The 23,101-nt window shown below is 44.8% G+C and overlaps 1 protein-coding gene across 1 annotated transcript in view; it reads right to left on the bottom strand.

Moving 5' to 3' along the window:
• OTULIN (OTU deubiquitinase with linear linkage specificity) overlaps positions 1-22,032 on the bottom strand; it is a 364,512-nt gene extending 342,480 nt beyond the window's left edge. Inside the window, exon 1 of the mRNA XM_078687593.1 lies at positions 21,779-22,032. The gene's annotated coding sequence lies outside the window, so the exon portion shown is untranslated. The remainder of the gene's footprint in view (positions 1-21,778) is intronic.
• Positions 22,033-23,101: the final 1,069 nt, after the last annotated feature.

Here is a 23,101-nt window from a genome sequence, read left to right on the forward strand (position 1 = left end):
CCCAATTGCTTTTTTCTCAAGGAAGCTTTTGTTAGCTGAGCAGAATTATACAATTGCTGAACGTGAACTTTTAGCTATTAAAGATGTGTTTCAGGAATGGCGACATCATCTTTTGGGGGCAAAACATACTATCACTGTATTTTCTGATCATAAAAATGTACAATTTTATTCCACGGTGAAGGCTTTCACTCCCAGACACATGAGATGGTTACAGTTTTTTAGTGAGTTTGATTTTTTAATTACATATCGACCTGGAAATAAGCAGTTGCTATCAGATACACTTTCACGATTGGTTTGTGAAAAAGATTTAATTTCTGTAAATGAACCACCAAGTATTCTGCCTAAAGAGAAAATTGCTGCGGAGATTCATTCAGAAGGGTTTTTAGATTCTATTAAGGAAGAATTAAAAACTTATAACATTCATGAGTGGTTATCTAAGAAAGGAAACTCAAACAGAGAGGGTTTGTTTTTTCACAATGGTAAATTATTTATCCCCACTAAAAATTTACAAGATAAGGTAATGCAATGGAATCATGATTTGGCTATTGCTGCACATCCTGGTATTAATAAAACTTTGGATTTATGTCAGCGTCATTTTTGGTTGGAAAAAATGATTTCTGTTATTCAGAAATTTGTGAAAGCTTGTCCAATTTGTTCTAGACAAAAAGCTTTACATGCAGTTCCAATGGGATTACTTCATCCAATGGTTATTCCTCCTCAACCTTGGCACACTATCAGTCTAGATTTTATTACAGATCTTCCTAAATCTAATGGTTTTACTACAGTTCTTGTAGTGGTTGATTTGTTATCTAAAATGGGACATTTTATTCCTTTACACAAAATTCCAACTGCAGCAGAATTTAGTACTGTGTTTTTATCTCATATTGTAAAACTTCATGGTCTTCCCTCAAAGATAATTTCCGATAGAGGTCCTCAATTTATATCAAAATTCTGGTCACAACTTAGCAAACAACTGGGAATTGAGTTAGCTTTGTCTTCCTCTTTTCACCCACAGACTGATGGTCAAACTGAAAGGGTTAATCAGCATGTTGAACAGGGTTTACGTTGTTTATTAACAACTTCTTCTGGTCATTGGGATGAAGTTTTGCCTTGGGCGGAATTTTCTTATAATAACACCACACAGTCAGCATTAGGTTGTTCTCCCTTTTATTTTCTCACGGGTCAACATCCTAGATCTCTTCCAATTCTTTTACCTGAGGAACAACAATCCATGCCTGCAGTTACTGACAGGTTGACATCTTTGATTGATATTCAGGAAAAGGCTAGAAAACAGTGGATTAAAAGTAAGATAACTATGAAAAGAACAGCTTATTCTCATCGTAAATCTTCTCCATTGTACAAGGAAGGTCAGTTAGTTTGGCTATCTACAAGAAATATTCCGTTGGAAGGTCCCAGAAAGTTGAAACCTAGGTTTATAGGGCCTTTTCAAATTGAGAAAATCTTGAATCCTGTGTCATTAAAATTAGTTTTGCCTGAAGAGTATGCTATTCATCCTGTATTTCATGTATCTCTTTTGAAACCTTTTGAACCTTCTACTCGACCTGATAATCCTCCACCACCAGTGGTTATAGGTGATCATGTGGAATATGAGGTTAAATCTATTTTAGATTCAAAGAGAGTACGGGGTACCTTGTTTTATTTGGTTGATTGGAAGGGTTATGATCCTTCTGAACGATCTTGGGAACCAGAAAAGAATGTTCATGCTCCTAGACTTGTTAGGTCTTTTCATGCTTTACATCCTGACAACCTCGACCTGTGAGACGACCTTTGGGGGGAGGAACTGTTAGGGGTGTTACCGGTCGTCTTGTTTAATTCAGAGAAATTCTGATTTTGTAAATTACCAATGAAAAAAGAAAGTTCAATTATTTGTTTTAAAAGAAACACTGGAATTGTTTTTTGTATGCAACCTTTAATTTCAGTTAATGTAAATAGCAGCCTTTGAATTGCATTTGGCAATGCTTATTGCTGGGTCAGATTGTGAGCTCGTCATGAGAAAGGCTCGCGCTGTTCAAGTGATTTGAGGTGTCATGGAATTGAGCTTGCGCTGGCTCTCGTGACAGTGAAAAGGCTTTAAATGGGCATCTCTTCCAACGTCTCGGCGCTTCGTCTCGTTGCTGTTCTAACGGGCGCTTCTGATTCCTGAGCCTGTGGTTCGTGAAAAAGCCTGAAGACCCTCTCCCTATTCTAAATTCAGCATTCCCTGTCAGCTTAAACCTTAAATCAGCCCCAAGTCGTGTCCCGTTATTTAATTAAAGAAAGACAGCGGAAACGCGGGTTTCTCTGAAGACGAAGACCCGACGTTTCCTCTCCGTGTCAGTCAGCAGAGATATCGAGTTACGCGGACATCCCCAGGAAGCCGGTTCGAGTCTCCAGTGTGCTTCGTAGAAGCAAGTAAAGGACAGTAAGATTAATTACTTCTGTAATTAAGAACTGAAGAACAATTTGAGCTCCGTGTGAAAGAAAAGGTTTCTCCTTTAATTTTGAACTTTCAAATCTTTAAGAAAAAGGCAAATAGTTTGTTTGCCAGTTAACTTAAAAAACAAACCTTGACAAGTCAAGAGAACAACTTGAAATGTTATTTAATAGTCTAAAGAACATTTAATTGAGACTATTGTCTAGACAGACTGAGTAACAAACAAGCCTTGGCGGCAAAAGCAAGTTCCATTTGTGCATTCTCTGTAAAGTTTTCTTTTTAAAACATTGTAAATAGGAATCTAGAAATAAGGCTCAAAAAAGAAAGGTTAATTTTCCTAGAAAGCTTTCTGGGAAAAATCCTAAATGTGCAACTGTTTATTGGAGTAGGTTGTTGTTATGATTATCTTCCTACTGCAGATTTTCCAAGGAATTGAAGATTAACAGAAGTCTCAGGTATGACTTTTGCATTAAAGTTAAAAGTTCAGTTCATTAATACAAATTAACAAACTAACTCATTTTTAGGGGGTTAAGTTTTACTGACTTGTAATATTTCTCAAAAGGTATCTTGTAATTGAGACTGTGCAAAATCAACTTCAGATAGAGTGTGAACAAGGGCCACTAAAAGAATGGTCAGTATTTGGAATGACTAATTATTTCTTGTGCTAAGGAAATTTAGTTTGATGGGTAATCAATTGTAAAACTTTGTACTACAGTTTTGCGTGGAACTTGAGTAACGCATCCATAAGGAAGATCACGGCCTGGAGCACTCTCTCGGGAAACAACAGCAGAAGCCAGTGTTTATTTATATGTTGTTAGTTTCTCTTCCACTTCCCCTTTCCCTTAGGGAAAAGTTGACTCAGTCAGAGTTGTATTCCTGATTGTGTTAATTGATCCTGGAGGGAGTTGGGAGTTTGCAGCTTCAAGAGGAAACGTCAGAAGTGACTCGCAGGACTTCTCCAACAATGTCAAGCATACCGCTTTTGCAGCACCGATTGAGGAAAATGGTGGGGGAAATCACAGGTAACTGGGGTCCAGCAACCCTTTACACAAATCGCAGGCTCCTGTGCGAGATGCGAAATACTGGTAACTAAAAACACACAACTCAAAGGGGAGAAAGGATAAATCATAAAACGATTATAAAAAAGGGCTGCCTCTCTGTAAGGTGGTGTCTGATGCAGACGGAGCCAGGTAACTCCAAAAGCAGCACTAAGGTGTCTACAAGAAAATTGAAAACACTGTACAAACCTCTCAAAGGCTGTACAGACGCACTCTTAAATGCCCTAAATAGCACGTCATGGAGAAGGGCGTGCCAAGCACAATGCTTTTTCAGCGCTGACCGAGAAAAATGGTGTGGGAAATTAAAGGTAACTGGGGTCCAGTAACCCCCTTCGCAAATCGCAGGCTAGCCTGTGCAGCGTGAAATACTGGTAACTAAAAACACACTTCTCAAAGGGGAGAAAGGGTAAATCATAAAAGGAGTATACAAAGAGCTGCATCTCTCTTAGATGGAGTCCAATTTAGATGGAGAAAGGCAACTTCTAAAGCAGCACCAACTTGTTTAAAAGGAGAAAGGATCAATCATAAACCAGGTTGCCTTTTTTTAAGATGGCCCCCCATTCAGACGGAGCCAGATAACTTTCAAAGCCACACCCAGGTGCCTACAAGGAAATTAAAACAACTGCTCAAACCTGTCATAGGCATTTTGGGCTGTTTCAGTCCTTGGGCACTGAGATGCGTGCTTCTTTCCCACCACTCTCCTTACCCAGGGGAGAAAGTGAGGAAAATGCCAAAAATAACCCAAAAACAAATGAACATTGCAGGTGCAAATTGTTTGTGAGGGTTGAAAGTATCTGATACTCCTCATCAGCAGATGGGAATCTATGCCCGCTGCTAAAAAAGGAAGAACACCATAGCTCTTTGCACGTCAGTAGTACTTCTAGACTGCTGCACAAAGTCACTGCAGATCCCAGCCTCCGCCCTTCACTGACCAGGACCCGCTGCACTGAGGAAGAAACCCTCATGGTTGTGCTGTTATGCCACTGGCTATGCTCTGCTTGGAGTGCCAATGTGGTAACCTGTAGCGTGTTCAACCATTAAAGGGTCATGGAAAAGAACATGAGATCCCACAAAAAACACTTAACAGTAAATACGCAGAATGTTTCTTTTTTACACCTCTATACCAGCAAATTGTTGTTCCCAGACCTACTTTGGAGTACACAACAGTTGAGGGATATCGCGGGAGGGGAAGCATCCTAACCAACCAAGAAAGGGTACAGACATTAGGTTCGTAATGAGAATGCCCATAACTGGCTGCTGAGTAGCGAAGAAAGAAGAACATTAGGGCTTCCTTATTCCTATGTCTGAAGTTTCTGACTGCGACTTGGATCAGCTTGATGATTTGGATGTCTTCTTAAGAAATCCTGGGAAATGTAGTTTATTCCAATGTTTGTTAAACTTTGTGAAAGGCTGCTAAGTTAAATAGGTGAACAAAGAATGTGTAATCGTCACTTCTGGTCCTGACTTAGAATTATACCTTTTTCATGCTACAAAACCCTTTTATCTCCGGGTAACCATTTTGTGAGCCCTCTAAATTGTCCCACGTTTGCACACTGCCTGCCAAACCCTCCTCTGAACCATTTCAGTCCATACTACCTGAATGCCTCTCTCAAATTTGCCTTTATTGCCTTTAAAAGCAAAATGCTGTCCAGCTGGGCCAGATAGTGCTTGCCTACTGGTTCAAAATTATTTGATTAGATACAAGATAAACTCAATAATTTCACTTAAAATGTTGCTTTTTAGGTCTGGATTCAAAGTGCAACAGTCACCTGGTGTAATGTGATCAAAATAAAAAGGAACTTTCAGGTGTACAATATGGCGGGGCTTTAGCTCCATCCACATATTGGTAGACAAGGGCACATGTTTTGTTTGGGCAAATATTGTGATCATCCACAGAAAAAAGTGCTTCCCCACCACACAGCTGTGATTATTTTGTTTATTTATTCAGCTGCCTGAGCAACAAGCAGAATGGCTGGCTGACCTTGAGCTTTTGGGGCAGGCATTGTAATGCAATTAAAGTGTCTTAGATAATCAGATAATTTATAACGTTTGTTTTTTTCTGGTAGCAGCACAAATAGTGGACGGCAATCTTGAAGGATGTATTACAATACCAGTGATTGAGCAAGGACTCGTAGAAAAGCGACTTGCTCGGAAGCAATCGACTCGTTTAACTCACTAACAAAGTAATTAAAATGTTTTGTGAAAACTAATACGCACCACATGAACACGCGGCTTAGCTAAGATTGCTTACGTGTGTACTAAAGCGGATAACAATAAAGAAGGACTATTACAACATTAAACGGGAAAACTGTTGTGCGCATGCGTCAACTACATCTACGTACGATGAAGTGCTAACGCTTGGAAGGAAATTCTGGCGCATGAGCAGAAGATACTAAAATGGAGTCTTGAAGACTCATGTGCATGGCATCTGCTTGTTGAACTAAATTGAATGGTTTTTACTAATGCTATTGCGGGGAAAATACATTAATAAATAAACTGGGATAGAGTAGAGGTGGGTGGCATACAGTGCAAACACTTTATTTTTTAAAGTAACATCTGTCTTCTGACTTTTTTCATTAGTGCGTATTTGGGCTTATCTTGCGTAGCTGTATTGAATGAGTGACGCGAAGTTCACACATGCCTACTGAGTGAAGCCATGAAGGCCATGACTATTCAGTTGAATGGGAGCCAAAGGCCAAGAGCAACATCCTGGAAACAGAATGGTGAAGAGTTCAGCAATGAAGAAAGACATTCATGATCAATTTAAAGTGTTTCTATGTTGATAGTCTTAGTGTATGGGAACGAAATTTATGAATACAGAATACGGGGATGGGTTTACGAACAATAGTTGAACTCATTTTAGTGACATGGAAGTATGGTGTGATGAAGAACCCCCCTTGCCTGAGCAATCAGATTTAATATTTTTACAATATTGAAACTTTAGTGCGTGAAATATTCAGAACGAAAGGCATAATTAAGATAGCTTTAGTTAGTTAGTCAGATGAAAAATTGCTGAATGTAGATGATGAAGCCTTGCTGTCGGTGAGAGAAGCTGACTGTTAGGAGATGCTAGAGTTGCTGATGAAGGATTGAAGGAGTGCAGTGAAGGGAGGAGGGAGCTTATTGCAGAATCTGAAGCAGAACTTTCTATCCTAATTTAATTGGGATAGATGAGAAGATCGCAGAAGAATCTCGAGTAAGAAGAGAGTGTCAGAGAGGGGTGCGGCACAACCATCGGTATACTGGAGAGATCAACTATCCTGTCCTGATTCCTGTCCTGAAGTCTTTGTCTCCTGACCTATCCCAGGGGACCCTTACCAGCCCTTTGGCCAGGGGGTTGGTCTTCCACACTATCCTTGGTAACTATAATTACTCATTATTTGCTGAATGTTCTTTTCTCTCTGTCCTCTTTCTCTCGGAGTATTGATTATTGCATGAGTCCGAGGCATATGTATGGTGATTTATGAATTGATTTTCTCTCCAATGAATGAAGGTGACAGCAGTGTATTTGAGTTGTTAACATGCATTTAATTTAGTTAAAGATTTAAACCTTTCTGAGTCTGTGGTTATTTACTCATAATAAATTAAAGTTGAAGTTATGTTAATTACCACCATCAACTAGTTCAACTAATGGTCCATCGACCAGAGGAAAGAACTTGTTGATCTGTGAAGGTTAGGTCGAGATGGACAAAGGTATTGAATAAACTAATCCTAAACAGTTTGCGAATTTAAACGGAAAACCCCTTTAACCGACCAGCGGTTTCTACCACAGTGAGTTTTATGGGCCCAGGTGAGTATATGGTAGAGGAGTATATGTTGTAGGTGAACCGCTGGATCACCAGCATCTTCTTCTTCCATTGTTAACTTAATGCTTCAAATTGCATTTATGTGTTCATGAGTACTATGGTATGCTTACAGCAACACTAATGTACATGTATGTTTAGATCTGCATTGACAGTGCAGCTGTTGCTTGACCTTATGTGATCAAAAAGAATGAGATTTCAGAGTACTACTGAGAGAGGGGCATACACTTCACCCAAATGTTACTTTCCGAGTATAGGATTTGAATGGGCGAATTTGTGTTCATCCACGAAAAAGATTGCTTGTATTGCACACTTTGACTTGTAGAAAAGCTTATACTTGACACAGCCGAACTGACTTGGTTATGGTGGCACGAGAATGATCATGGCTCCAGGCCTGATCTGTTTATTAGGAAGTGGTATCATAAAGGCACTAGGCCTGACGTATTTATTGCGAAAAGCATAAGTTAAAATCAATAGGCATTTAAGTGTAGTTTGTTATTACTTTATATTTATATTAAAGCATGCACATAGGTATTTTGTTTAAATCATACACATTATTATAGTAGGCAAGGGTTTTAGTGCTGGTTACACTGTTTGACAAATAATGGATATAGAAGGTATGGTCCATGAGGATCCTTGTTAGGTACTCTTAGGAGGGATAGTGTTTTGCCTAGTCAACTATGATTCTGTATACTTTTCTAATTTTCTTACTGTGTATGTGATGGTAACCTTGTGGAAAAGTGCTGTATACTGTAGGCCTGAGCTGGTTATGGTGAAAAGCTATAGGCGTGAGTGGTACACTAGGAAACGTTACATCCGATGCCATGAGTCTGGTCTGCTATTTAAGAAATGTTACGACAAAGGCAATTGGTGTGGCTTCTTTTTAGTGAAAAGCATTTGGTAAAGCCATTAAGTCTTTAACAGTTGGTGTAGCACATCATGTTACAGGCTACAGACAAGTATTATGTTACTTGTAATCTCACAGATTACTGAAGGAGGCAAGGGTTTTGTTGCTGGTCACCCTGTGTCAAACCCTGGGGGTTCTCAATGTGATGATTCTTGTTAGGCTCTGCTGATAAATATTATTTTGCTTCTTCTACGTATTTGTAATTCTATAACAATATGCATGATGGCAGCTGTCAGTTTATGTGCATATGAATAGGCTGTGGTTGGGCATAGTAAAGGGTATAGGCTTCATCGGTTCATTGAGCAATGTCAGGCCAGATTTCGTAGGTTTGATCTGTTTATGAAACATTACAAAAAATCCAGGAGGCCTGTCCTACTTAATCCGAAAAGCATATGCTACACAACAGGCTTTTAAGAATGGATTATTACACTGTGCTAAAGCAGTAGGCTGGTGTTTGTTTTCCATATCTTTATTGATTTCGAAAACATGAAAAGTGATACAATCACAACAAACAGTCTAGGACCCAAGCCTTGATCTAGAGCAAACACAGTGGAGTTTCACAATTAAAGTTTTTGTCACTTTCCAGTCAACAAACTGCCAAGATCAGCAGTATTATACAGATTAATAGCATAGTATCATGAGGTGTCACCCATGCCCTCAATTCCACTTTGTCATGGTATCCGGAATGGGGGAGGATGACCAGCATGCTTACCCTCAATCCACTACAAACCACTTGGACAGGGAGGGACCAGGCCACTCTGCAATAGGACAAAGGCAATCAACTATCTTAATGAGGGGCCCGGCAGGCGAGGCGCTCAGGAGGGCCGCAGCTCTGACCGTGCCACTCATGAACATCAGTCCCATGCAATACTGAGATTTCCAACACCCAAACTAGGACCTACCCTGGAGCCTGACTCCACAACATACTCAGGCCCCCATGCACACAACAGGGGAACATGGATCAGGAGATAAATGCAGTTTAAAAAAAAAATATTATTTGCATTTTCAAACCCTAGAAACATAGCAAGCATGTCACATAAAATTGTCCATCGTACCCTACCCATCCCCCACCCACCACCCTCCATCTCCGGCGTTGCACAAAGCATACCGCTTCATCTGCACACGACAATATGCCATCTACTTCAGAAGCATGCAGCTGTAACCAAATCCCACCACTAAGCGCCAGAGCTTCCAACAGAACAGTTCTCGCTCTCTTAAAGCCCCCCATCAAAACCATAGTAACGTCGCCAGTTCCCCCACACCCTATTAAACTTCTTCGGGCAGCCTCTAGCTGTATATGTGACCCTTTCGGCTGCCATGTAAGTATCCATTCCCCTCCTCCATTCGTCTAAACTCGGGGGGTCTGGAGCTCCCCAGGCCCGGGCCACATTCCTCTTTGCCACCACTAGGGCTAGTGTTAGAAAAATTAAAAGGGGTCTGGTCAAATCCACTCCGTTCGTTATCCCCAATAAAACCAATTTAGGTTCCAATGGTAACGTTGTATCCAATATCTCACCAAGCTCCCTTAGTATCGTAGCCCAGTAGCTCCGAAGGATCCCACAGTCCCAGATGGTATGATAAAAGTTTTCCTGGGCATGCCCACAGCGTAGACAGTTAGGATCATTGGCCCGTCCCATCCGATGCAAGCGATACCTATCATAATAAACCCTATGGAGAATTTTAAATTGGATGAGTCTGAGACGTGATTTCATTGCCATTTCCCTAGGGTGCATCAGGGCAGTCTCCCAGTCAAGTGTGTCCATCTCCCCCAGGTTTGAGTCCCATGTAATTTTTAATTTCACCAGCCCGTCCGGCATATTGTTAAGCAGGGTTTTGTAAGTCAGAGAAACCATCCTGATCCTGTAGTAGACAACCCTCCAGTGGAGCATACGCCAGCAAGGAGCCCGAAAGCGTCTCTACCGTATGCCAGGCATGGCGTACTTGAGCGTATTTCAGAAACTGAGTGTGGTGCAAACCATATTCCGCCCTTAACACCTGAAAGGATTTCAAAGCTCCCTGTTTCTGCAGCTCACCCAATACCGAAATACCTATGTCGTCCCACCTTTCGAACCCTCTCAACTTATGTAGCTCCCGTAACCACGTACAGTGCCATATCGGGGTTTGTCTCGACGGTTTGTGCCGTCAACCAATCTTTCCTGTCGCCCTGTCCCACAGCTCTATAGTCACCCGTGTCACGGACAATAGCGTTTTTCTACCCCTATCACCATATATGTAGTGTAGACATGTGCGACGCTCCAGCTTTCTCCGTTCCAATCTATATGTGGGGTGATCCACCGGGGCATGAAGCCAGTCATTTATCGGCGGGTTGTTCCGCCCAATAGTATGCCTCAATATTGGGTAGGGAAATCCCCCCATTATATTGGTTCCTCTGTAGGGTCTCGAGGGCTATCCTGGGCTGTTTCCCCAACCAAAGCAGTGCCCGGAGCCCCTCATTTATCTCTTGAAATACCTGCCGAGGAAGGGGGAAGTACTCATTTTGCAACGCATACAGAAACCGTGGTAGGGTAATCAATTTTATACATAGCCACCCGTCCTAAGGTTGTGAGGGGGAGGGCCTTCCATTTGAGCGCGTCCTCTACAAAATTTGTGGGAACTCGATGGACATTCTTCGCGTACGAGATAGAGCGGTCCTTCGTCATAAAGATCCCTAAGTATGTAAACCCCTCAGTCGTCACCCGTAGCTCCGCGGGCAAGGCAGGTTCCATGCTCTCACCCCTGGGATTGCATAGAACCGACTTGTGCCAATTGATAGTATAGCCTGAACGTGACCCATATTGGCCCAGCAAAGTGAACAAACACGGTACCGAGACCTCCGGAGTTGTGATGTATAGCAGGATGTCATTCGCGTATAACGAGATTTTCTCTTCGTATTCATCAACTGGGTCAATCCTAAAACCCGTTATCTGTCTATCCTGCCGTATTTCACACGCCACTACTTTTATGGTGAGAGCAAATAAAAGTGGTGACAAAGGGCACCCCTGACGGGTCCCTCTTCTTATAGGGAAATCTCTTGATAGCACTCCATTGACCTTGACCCTCGCTCGTGGATCGGTATAAAGGTGGTTAACCCATTTCCGGAACTTCGGGCCGGACCCAAACTTCAGCAACACTCTGTCTAAAAATGGCCAGTGCACTGCGTCAAACGCTTTTTCGGCGTCGAGGGATAGAAATATATGGGGATCCCTGCGGTCACACAACTCCATCAGCCAGTTATGAGTCCTCCTCAAGTTGTGTCTAGTTACCCTGTCTAGCCGTAAGCCCGTCTGATCCAGGTGTATCAGCTCTGTTATCACCTTTCTCAGGCGCAACGCCAGGATTGTCGCTAGGAGTTTTACCTCTACATTCAGCAACGATATAGGGCGGTAAGATGCACACTCCCCTGGCGGCTTACCCTGCTTATAAATAGGTATTATTGTGGCCATACGGAGGTCAGGGGGAGCGTTCCCTCCTCTATCGCCCTTGAACAAAGCCAGTATGTGAGTAGTGAGTAGGTCCGCCGTTTTAAAAATAAATTCCGCAGGGAACCCATTGGGACCAGGAGACTTCCCCGGGCGCAGTTTAGCTATTGCCTCCCTCAGCTCAGCTACTGTAATCTCTGCCTCTAGACTTTCTCAGGCCTCCATTTCCAAACTGGGGGTCTCGACTGTGTCTAAATACTGACAGATCTTGTCTGTCGAGCCTAGGTCCCTAGCCTCGTAAAACTGCTCATAGTAAACTGCGAATGCCTGTGCTATCTGTTCATCCATTCTTCTGGTTTGGCCTTCAGTGTCCACCACCTGGTCTACCCACCTCGCCTCCTGCTCCCTATGGCTGAGCCACGCCAGCAGTTTCCCAGATTTGTCCCCCACGTCATAAAGCCTGTGCAAGGTCGCTCGCGCCTGCGTCTTGGCTTCGTCACCCGTCAGGGCTCTATATTGCTGTTGGGCATCTAGCACTTGCTGTAGTGAACGCGCCCCCCCCCCATTCATTACATGGCGCTGCTCGCGCCAAAAAATGCGGGCCTCTAGGTCACACAGTTCACCCTGCCTTCTTCTCTTTTCGGCTGCTACCCGGTTGGGTACTTTACAGCGCATGACTGCCTTCAGAGCTTCCCATATCGTCACCCCAGACTGCACTGAGCCCAAATTGTCCGCTAGGTACACTTTCACATCTGCCCTTAATCCCCACAACAAGTCCTTATTCTGGAGGTCCCAGGCGGCCAATCTCCAACTCTTACTCCTCATCCCGAGTCTCGACCCCATGGTCACCAACACCTGCGAGTGATCCGAGATGCCTTGTGCTAAGTATTCTGCCCGGCAAGCTACATCAAGCGCACGACGGGGTAGGAAGACGTAATCCAGTCTGGAATACACCTTGTGCACCCCCGAAAAATAAGAGTACATCCTAACATCCGGATGAAGCCATCTCCAAGCGTCCGTTAACCCCACCATGTCAAGAAACTGCGCTAAAGGGGACCGTACCAAGGAGCCCACCCGTCCCCCAGACCTATCCAGAGGGGGGTGTACCACATCATTAAAATCCCCCCCCCACACAATATGTAAAGTGTCTGGTGTGTTCAGAATAATGTCAACCACCCCCGCAAGGGTCCTAGCCTGCAACCTAGGGGGTGCATACACTGACAGGACCGTGATCTTCAGATTGTCCCGTGATACTAGTCTCTGAGGCGGAAAGCCGGAGACGTAGGAACCCGATTTTTTAAAATATTGCTTGCCACTTAGCACATTGTTTTAATCTTTTAGCATTGCCTGCCTACAATTTGACGCTTACATGATTGGAGGTCTTCTTCCCCTCAGCCGACTAGGCGCTGAAGAGGAAGCACAGCGGCCATATTGGAGGTAGGCTGGGGGTGGAGGTCTAGTTTTTTACCTCCCCCGCCCTCCAGAGCATAAAATGGTCCCACCCACCCGGCCGCGACGGGCGCAGAGGGAAGCCCGTCTGCGCCCGTCCGCGACCAGAACGCGGCCGGGGCCGGGCACGCTGCCCGCTGCACTAGCCAGACCATACTTACTTATTCCCGGTGGAAAATTCTTGCCCTTCTCCCTATGGGCTGCTCTCACACCCGAGCTGATCCCGCCAATCCCGGATAACCTGTAGGCACTGTGGGTTCTCTTCTATGAATCTACGGGAGCCCAATAAGTCCCTTGCTTTGCCTCTTTCACGTGGCCCTACCCTGACAATACCTATTAAGGCCGCCTTGATAAATTGCAGGTCCATTCCCTCGACATACAGCAATCCCTTTTAGATAATGATTGGGACTTTTTGTTTTTAACCGAAACTTGGCTAAACGAGGAATGTAACCCAGCGATCACTCTGGAGGTCCCGGATGGCTTCAGTATTATTTGCGCTAATCGCCATAGCGGGAGAAGGGATGGTGGAGTGGCAATTATTCATAAAAATAAATGGACCATCACCTCCCACCATTTTGACCCAATTGACTGTATTGAGGGGCTCCCGTTCTGTATCAACCTTTCAGCGTCTGTCTCTTTTGCGGGCCTGCTGTTGTACCGCCCGCCTAATTCCAGCCCCATTCATCTTCAGGCACTGTTAGAATACATCACTCTAGCCTGTACCCGCTATGCCAATGACACCGTCCTTGGCGACTGTAATCTGCATGTAGAAGACCCGTCCTGCTCTATGAGCTCCAATCTTTTATCTACCCTTTCCGCCTGTGACATGTCCCAGTTAGTGACACATCCTACCCATAGAGCCGGACACACACTGGACCTAATCTGTTCCAATCTCACAGGTATGAGAATTGAAGACCCTATTCCAGTCATATTGTCAGACCATTTTTTAATTCCATTCTCCACCCTTATGACTCGCAGGGACAGACCCCCTTCCACCCCTAGGGAATTTGGCAGAAACTGGAGCAAAATTACATCATCTGCTCTTGAAGTCCATCTTAAAGATGACCACCCTCCCCCGACCGTGGACGTGGATTCACGTATTTTTAACTTTAACGAATGGGTCTGTAAGGCCATCAACTCCTTGGCACCCCTCAGGCCGATTAAGACATTCAGATCCTCCCCAGCTGCCCCTTGGTTCTCGGACGAATTACGCCAATTAAAGTCCGCTTGTAAGGTGCTGGAGAGGCGTTGGAGTTTGGATTACTCCAGTGACAATACATCTAATTATCGTAAAGCCCTCAAGGAATATCGGAAACAGATCAAAAAGCATAAAAGAATCTTCTTAGCCGAGAAGATTGATAAAGCTAGTAATGCCCCTAGAGAAATTTTCTCGATAGTAAGATCATTTACTGATCCTCAAGCTCTGATCCGTAAGCAACCTGCTTCTCAGGAACTCTGTACTCTTCTTTCAGAGTTCTTTGAGAATAAGATTGCTCGGATCCATGCATCTTTTTCGACTAGAGGTGAGGCTGACCTCCCCGTGACACAGGCAGCGCTCCACTCTGTGGGCCCTGCTCTCACAGAATTTGCTAAAATCTCAATTGAGTCCTCCCTTCAAGAGCTACTCAGATGCAGGTCGGGCTCCCCAGGGGATCCGTGGCCTGCTAAACACTATAACGCACTAGCCTCCTTTCTCAACCCCTTCCTCAATTCCATTTGGAACTCCTCTTTAAGCTCCGGGATTTACCCGGAGGCTTGGAAACATGCGTTCCTGGTCCCCATCTTAAAAAAGGTCAATGCAGATCCAGAGGATCTGGCCAATTACAGACCGATATCCCTCCTCCCAGCCCCGGCCAAAATTTTAGAAAGGCTAGCCCATCAGCAACTTGCCGGCTACATCGAGCCCAATGGCCTCTACCATGACTCCCAACATGGTTTCCGCAAGGGCTACAGTACAGAGTCGGCCCTCATCGAGATGGCTGATTCTGTGCGCTGGACCTTAGACCAGGGATCGAGGGCGGTATTGGTGCTGCTGGATTTATCAGCAGCATTCGACACCGTCTCTCATTCTTTATTGCTGAATAGACTGAGGGCCATTGGAATTCAGGGCAAGGTCCTTAAGTGAATCGGCTCGTTCCTGTCTAATCGAACTCAACAGGTCCACACCCCTCCCTACACTTCAACACCTAGGCCACTGAAATGGGGGGTCCCCCAGGGCTCGTCTTTAAGCCCTCTCCTATTTAATGTTTACTTCTCTCCATTGGCAGAACTGATCTCTTGCACAGGCATAAAAACGACGTCCTATGCGGACGACATTCAGCTGCTCTTTACGTTTAAAGACCCATCTTCCAGTGCCTTTGACCCCCTCAAAACCTGCCTGAGAGACATTGCAAAATGGATGGACCTTAACTTTTTAAGATTAAATGCAGGTAAATCGGAGGTGCTCTTTTTTAATCAGCCATCTCCACTTAGCTCGAACCTGTGGTGGCCGGAAGATCTGAGCCAAGCCCCCACCCCAAAGGACTCTGTCAGAAACTTAGGAGTTCGCTCGGATGATAAACTATCTTTTGGAAATCAGGTCCAGATTGTCTCAGCTGCCTGTTTTTACAAGATAAGAACCTTAAATTTTTTTTATTAACTACCTACCGTGTGCTAACAGGAAAACCATTGTCCACGCCCTCATTATCTCCCATCTTGATTATGCGAATGGTCTGTATCTAGGTCTTACCAAAAGCCTCTGTCAGAAACTTCAAATGGTCCAAAATGCTGCCGCACGATTAATTGGTGGCCTCACCCGAAGACAGCATATTTCCCCATATTTGAGGAAATTGCACTGGCTCCCCATGAGCAAACGTATAGAGTTCAAGGCGATGACACTTGCCTATCGTACTACTAAGGGCTTTGGATCTGCCCATCTACGTTCTACTCTTCGGCCCTACTCTAATTCGAGAGCCATTCGATCCAACACCAAACTTTTGCTGACCACCCCAAGATTAAAAAAAGCCCGAGCGGGAGGAAAAACCTTTGAGCTAGGAGCCGCTCAGAGATGGAATAAACTGCCCCTGGATCTTCGTAGAAGTAACTCGGAACATGAATTCCGAAAATCCTTGAAAACTTTTCTGTTCTGCTCGTAATTCCCCACCCACAGAGACAGTTCACCTTCAATCAGCGCCGGGACACCCCGTTGGGGTAGCTGTGCGCTTTATAAAAGACACAATAATAATAATAATCTTCTGACGTCTCCACGTCCCGGTCATCCCCACGTATGTACCCTGTGTGTCCGTCCAAGTGTCTGTGACTGTAAAAGGGGGGGACTTCCTAACTAAAATGGCCACCCCTCTGGAGCCCGATGTGAATCCCGCATGGGGCAGTACCTTATATGCCCCTCTAGCTAGAAAACCACATTGTGTCCCATGTAAGTGTGTTTCTTGGAGTAGTACTATGTTTGGGGCCATCCTTTTAACAAAGGCCATAACCAATCCTCGTTTTTTCTTAGTGCCCAAGCCGTTTACATTCCATGCAAGGATTTTGACTGTTCCAGTGTTGTGCGCCTCCATCCCGGGGCCACCCACCAGTTCAGGGGACATCAAACTGGGTCAGGACATGCGCCACAGGGCCCCGGTGTAGGGTGTACAGGTATAATGAACAATTCCATCTGCAACAAGCCTGAAAAAATAACCATAACCATGAACCCCCCCCCGTAAACAATCCCTTGGACCTCCCCTCCCTCTCCCAAACCTCCTGCTAGTTCACCCCATAAACTCCCCCCTCCCCACCCCATTCCCCCGTCCAGACCCATCACCATCATAAAGACAGAGATACAGCCGTCCAGGTGAAGGAGGTCTGTCGCCCACCCCTCCTTTACCCCAACTAGTAATGCGCCTGCTCTACACCTCTGCAAGAGATTCACTCGAGGACATAATCAGAGGCATGCAATTAAGGAAGTAAAACGAGAAAAAAATCAATCCAGTACAGTCCAAACCAACAAATATAGGGGGGGGGTTGTTCAATGTGCATGCTCCTGGACACTTCGTTTACTCATGGCTTGACCTTTACAGTCCCTTCATCACGAATTAGAGTCCTGGGGGTCCCCCTGCGAGACCGCGGAATCTTGCGTCTGACCCTGTTCCATGTCTTTTATGGCTGCCACCAAGGAGTGCAACGAGTGCCCCTCCAGGTCTTCACCCTAGGATGAAGTACCACCTGGCTCGGCCACCTCCTCCGATCGCGTCTTCTCCACCAGGCAGCGAAAGCGGGAGCTCGTCAGGCGAATCGAGTCAAGGGAGACCGAACTCCGCCGCCTCCTCCGCAGTGATCCAGATACAGGGTATGGGTAGCTGCCACATCTCGGTTGGTTCGGCTCAGCTTCGTTCTTTGTGGCTGCGGTGGTCCACGGGGTCCTCCTTCAGGGCGGTCCCGCTCCGGTGGTCTCCGCTCCCCTGCCAGTTGCCGCCCCAGAGGAGGGCGCTCCTCCAGCCACTGCCATGCTTCCTCTGGAGAGTGAAAAAAATAAGTTTTCTCCTTGTACATCACCTTCAGCTTTGCAGGGAATAACAGCATATATTGTATTTGGAGGGCTCTCAACTTGGCTTTGACTGAGTCAAAGGAGCGCCGCTGCTTCTGTACCTCTTGACTATAGTCCGGAAAGATCATTATGTGTGCATTTTCGTGCCGAATATCCCCGAGCTTCCGAGCTTCCCGCAGGATCATGTCTCGATCTAAGAAATTCAAGAAACGGGCAATGACTGGTTGTGGCCGCGCCCCGGCCGGAGGTCTCACCTGCAACGCTCTGTGTGCTCTCTCAATGACGAAACAGGTGGAGAATTTGTCTTTTGGGAATGTGCGAAGAAGCCAGGAGTGAAGGAATTCTGCCATGTTCGCCCCTTCAAGTCCTTCTCGAAAGCCTACGAAGCGGAGGTTGTTGCGTCTCGCCCTATTTTCCGTGTCATCCACCTTCCACAAAAGTTGTTTATGTGAGGCCTGCTGGTCCACCAGGCCCTTCTTCAGGTCCTGTATGATGTCTTCCGTCTCCCCTATCCTGGTCTCCGAGGCCGTCACTCTTTCGGCCAGATTGCGGAGGTCCTGCCGCAGGAGCGTCACCTCCGTTCCCACCTCTCCAATTTTGTTTTCCAGGGCCTCACGAGACGCTTGTATGGCATCACAAGACGCTTGTATTGCGCTCATCAGGAGGACCGTGTCTGATCTTGCTCCGGCCGATTCTCCCTCCGCCACAGAAGGGGCCACAGCATACCGGTCCAAGGTGCCCTGTTTGGGGGGCTTGGGGTCCATGTTCTTCTTGCCCATCTTGCCCAGCAGAGCTGTCTCTCACCCACAGGGATCTCCTTGGTCAGGGCCGGATTCTTCTGAATCTCCCCGTGTCTCGTATCCCAGACCTCTGCCTACAGTGCCCCCAGTTGTTGCCGTTCTATGCCAACGTCCGCTCAGGCACCCCGGAGTGTGCGAAGGAATTCACCACCTCTGAGCCTCAACGAGAGGCACCAACCCCGGCTCTGCGTCCACGCCCAAGGGGGCCCGCAGTCCGTATCGCGGATATGTGCAGCTCGTTCCAGATCTTTCAAGGCACAGTCCACTGGGCCACCCAGTACCTCTGTCTGATACTCCAGCCGTTCCGGGGGGGGGGTCGTCTCAGGTCTCAGATCGAGTCTCTACAGCGGGCAAGCACCCCGGCCCTTCAGCCCCCACACCTTCGCCGCGCCTCCCCGCTGGCTGTTGCAAACGCACACACTGCGACTAGGCACTGTAGATCCCCGGGGGCTTATCCACTGCATACAGGAGAAAAGTCTCTCCGCAGGTCTAGGCCGCGTCGCACCCCGTCCTGGGCGTTATCAATGGTGGCCTTGTTTCTGCAATTAGGTTGCTGTATAATAAAGCTCAAAGTTAGAGGCCCAAAGCCCCCTATTGGCATTGGCCGGCAGAGCTTAGCGAGTGCCATCAGGTGCTTGCCCATAGGCAGGTATTTTGTAACATGAATTTAATAGATTATTGTAGTAGGTGAGGGTTTTGTTGTACTTACACTCAGTACAGTAGGCCTGAGATGGTTATGGTGATAAACCATTGATAACAGCTGTAGGTTGTGTTGATGTGAAGGTAAATGTTATTCCAGATGATTTAAGTCCAGTCTGTGTATTATGAAAAGTTATTGCAAAGACAATGAGCCTTGCTTATATATTGTGAAAAGATGAAAAGCATATTGAAAGCCAAGCCACTAACCACAGATTGCTATCACTATGTTACAGGCTGTAGAAAAGTATTTGGGTACGTGTAACCTCACAGATTGCCGTAGTAGGCAAGTGTTTTGGTGTTTGTCACCAACTCTGACAATAGCGGGAGTAGCATTCAGCTGTGATGATTCTTGAAAGGCTCTGTTGAGAGGGTTTGCATATTGTTTTGCCAACTGTACTTTTTTGTACATATTTGTAATTTTATAAATGTATGCCAGATGATTGCCAATTTACACACACTTCGGTAGCCTGTGTTGTCTATAGTGTCAAGCCATTGGTAAAGGCTAGATGCCTTATGGGTTCACTATGAAAAGTCATGACAGATTCCTTGGATGTGATTTGTTTGAAATGAACAGCGATAAAAAAAGCAAGTAAGCCTTACTTACTTATTGTGAAAACCATGTGTTTAAACAATAAGCTTTTAGGTGTGGATTGTTATTAGTCTATATTAAAGCCTACATACAGGTATTTTGTTAACCGGAATCTCACAGATTACAATAGTAGGCAATGAGTTTGATGATGTTTACCCACTCTTATAAACAGTGGGTATAGAAGATTTGCGCTGTCAGAATCTTTGTTAGGCTCTCTTATGAGAGATCATATTTTGCTTTGCCAACTGTAATCATGGGTGCTATGTAATGTTATGACTGTGTGCCTGATGGCTGCCTTGTGGGAAAACTTAAGCTCAGGACATGAAATGTCACAGATTACCACTGTAGGCAAGGATTTTGGTGTTGGTTACCGCCTCTGACAAGCCTAGGGTTAGAAGATTTGCACTGTAACAATTCTTGCTAGAATCTCTTCTTGGCTGTTTGACAAGATCTTGTGATAAAAAAATGATTAAAGATATGGAGAAGGCCTTTGATTCAGCTCTTGTATGCCATTGGTCTGCCTGAGTTTCATTTACACTGTATTTCCATCCATGACAGTGTACTGCATGGGATAATAGATCGGTCCACATCAGTCAAATGCTCTCTTATCCTATGAATGGTGGCATTTTCTGAACACATGTGTATATCCACATAAAAAGAAGTGTGCTTCAGTGTCATGGCTAGTTGGTTAATCATTTAGTTTTCAATGTTCTCCTTTTAGAGTTCCCTTTCATGCCTTAGTTTCTTCTCTTTATATTTTAATGTTTCTTAAAAGAAAACTACAGCTCTCCAACAGTGCTAATGGGTTTGCCAAAGGATAGCTCACTTGGCGGTCCCGTAATCTGCAGTGCGCCACATCCCACGTGGCCACTTGTTCTAAACCAGGAAGTACAATATAGAATGCTGATGTTCACAGTGTATCATTGTTTACCATTCCATGATGACCAACATATTGGTTCTAAATGTGAAGATCATGTTGGAACTTTAAATAAAACAATGATCGACTTTTTACAATACCGCTGCAAGACAGACACCCAATGCTACGTTTAGCTTCCTTATTGTTTAGGCGGCAGCATGTTTTCTTTTTTCCACATGTATTCTTTTATCGAGCACATGTTGTTGAATGTGTTTAAGTGTGGTTGAGTCAGAGAACAAATGCAGGAATGAGCCAGTGAATGGTTTAATAATGTATGCATGAGAGCAAAGATGAGTGACACAGTACATGTACAATTACTTATTGAGTGCCTAAACCCATTAATATCACAAAGGGAACTTTCATTCATAGCCTGACCTATTGGAATTAACAATGCTTGTTTGGCCTCTGTCTCTCATTTGGCTCGCTATTTCCTTTTCTTTTTCTTTTTTTGACTGAATTCTCTTATGTCTTTTTTTTGCTTTTTTTAAATTATACTTTTTGCACGACCAATGGTATTTTTTCATTATCCAATTTAAAATGAAATAAATATATTTTGTGGCAGGATGTTTTAAGTAATTTTCACACATATTATAAAAACACTTTTTAGTTGTCATCTATACATAAAAGAGGAGCCGAGGGGGTTGCAGAGAACACACTTATAATTTTCTGAATACAGGCTGAGAAGGGAGCTGCTGCCTAGTTTATCTTCAACCTGAATTCCCACTTGCGCAAAGGTGCTCGGAGTAAAGGTGACATTTTACAGCTGACATAATGGCGATGTTTGAAAGACAGTACAGAAAATGGGCGAGGCGATAACCTTCACTATACTTGCTCAAATACAAGCAAACTCTCTTAACCTCCACTGTACTTGCTAAAATACAAGCAAACTCTCTTAACCTTCACTGTACTTGCTCAAATACAAGCAAACTCTTTTTTCTTAAAGGCGGCAAGTAAAATAATTAATATTAGTCCCGGTGATGCCAGCGAACAGGTAAATAAGGGTAACTATATGCCTAAAAACCCCTCTCTGTTGTTTGGCATGTAATGTGAGTCACGTTCACAGATGTTGTGAAACTGAGCCCGACTGTGTGAGAGTTATATGAACAAATAAATAGTTCATCAAAGACGCCGCTCTGCCTCAAAGAAAACAGCACATATAGGAGGAAACGTTTTTCTTACCTCGGACAACGTCCCTCCTTTCAACTCACTGTGCTCACTCAGAGCTGCTCGTTTAATCTTGTTTTTTCTGTTTTCACTTTGACAGGAAGTGGCAGTCCTTCACTTTCGATTTCTCTTCTTCTGCTTCCTTTTGCCGTGAAAAATGCTACTCGGATGGATGGCAGCTGAGCTGAGATTGCACGCGCACCACGCAGACAGACAGCACGGACACGTACCTTGTCCCTCGAGCCTCTTCACCTTTGCACCGTTTGCCCTCCGCTCCCCAGAGGCAGGCCGGGCACCAGGCAGCCGTTGCAGGCTGCTTGTAAACTCAAGGCTACAGACAAACATCAGAGTCCCATAGCCCGTGGTCTCTCCTGCTGGGCTGGGAAACCAGCAACTAACATCGACATTTGATTTAGTAAGCAGCAGCTGCTGTTGGGTTTCCTATCCCTGTACACGTTCACCAAAATAAGACATCGCAAACGTTTGGCACAGGGCTTTAGTGGGATGATAAAACTAGGGGTCTCTCATAGGGGCGTGGCCGTTGTATTGAGGGTGTGAAACTTAAGCTAAAAATAGGTGCTCAGCATAGTATGCAGCCCCACTGGAGTTTTGCTGCTTCGGTACTTGCACCCAAATATATAATACAGCACGTAACATTACACCTACAACAAGCCGGGACTATTGGCTTTGTCAATGGTTGTTAGTTGCATAAGATAAATGAGCAACAACGAAGACTTTGTTGGTATATAATAATGAAAAATTTACACTTCCTGTGGGAGAGGTTGTGGCTAAAGCTAGAGCAGCCAACCTTCCAGCTGAGAAAACAGGTTCGAGCCTCACATCTGCTCCCCATCCTGTGATTCTGAACAGGAATATGTCCTTGTGTAATGTAACTGGTGCTTATGTTTGCACTATATAAAACTGAAAAAATTAGTCTCTTTAAAGTTATATCAAAAGCAGTAACGGATGGTACTATTGCAGAGCTAAGCTTTTTTTTTCTCCACATGAAGGTAAAGATGGAGAGGCCGATAGGGACCTGTCTCAGCACCTGCTTGTAAGAACTGCTGGTGCTCAGCGCCGGCAGAACCCAGCCCACTTAAAGCCCTGGCTTGGCATATTGTTATGATTTATAATGTACCCTAATATAGGCTTGGGTAGTCACCTAACCTTTCACCTATATTTACCGTGACATCGTACTACATAACAGGTTTGTGCTGACCTTACTAGTTAGGTGCTGCATAAATGTTGTGTGGTTTTCTCCAACAACTAGTCTAATTTATCACATAGCATAGATTACACCATATATGAGTTAAATTCCTAAATCAGGTATTTGCTCAT

The sequence above is a fragment of the Lissotriton helveticus genome, chromosome 4_1 (genome assembly GCF_964261635.1).
Source record: "Lissotriton helveticus chromosome 4_1, aLisHel1.1, whole genome shotgun sequence".
NCBI classification, from domain to species: domain Eukaryota; kingdom Metazoa; phylum Chordata; class Amphibia; order Caudata; family Salamandridae; genus Lissotriton; species Lissotriton helveticus.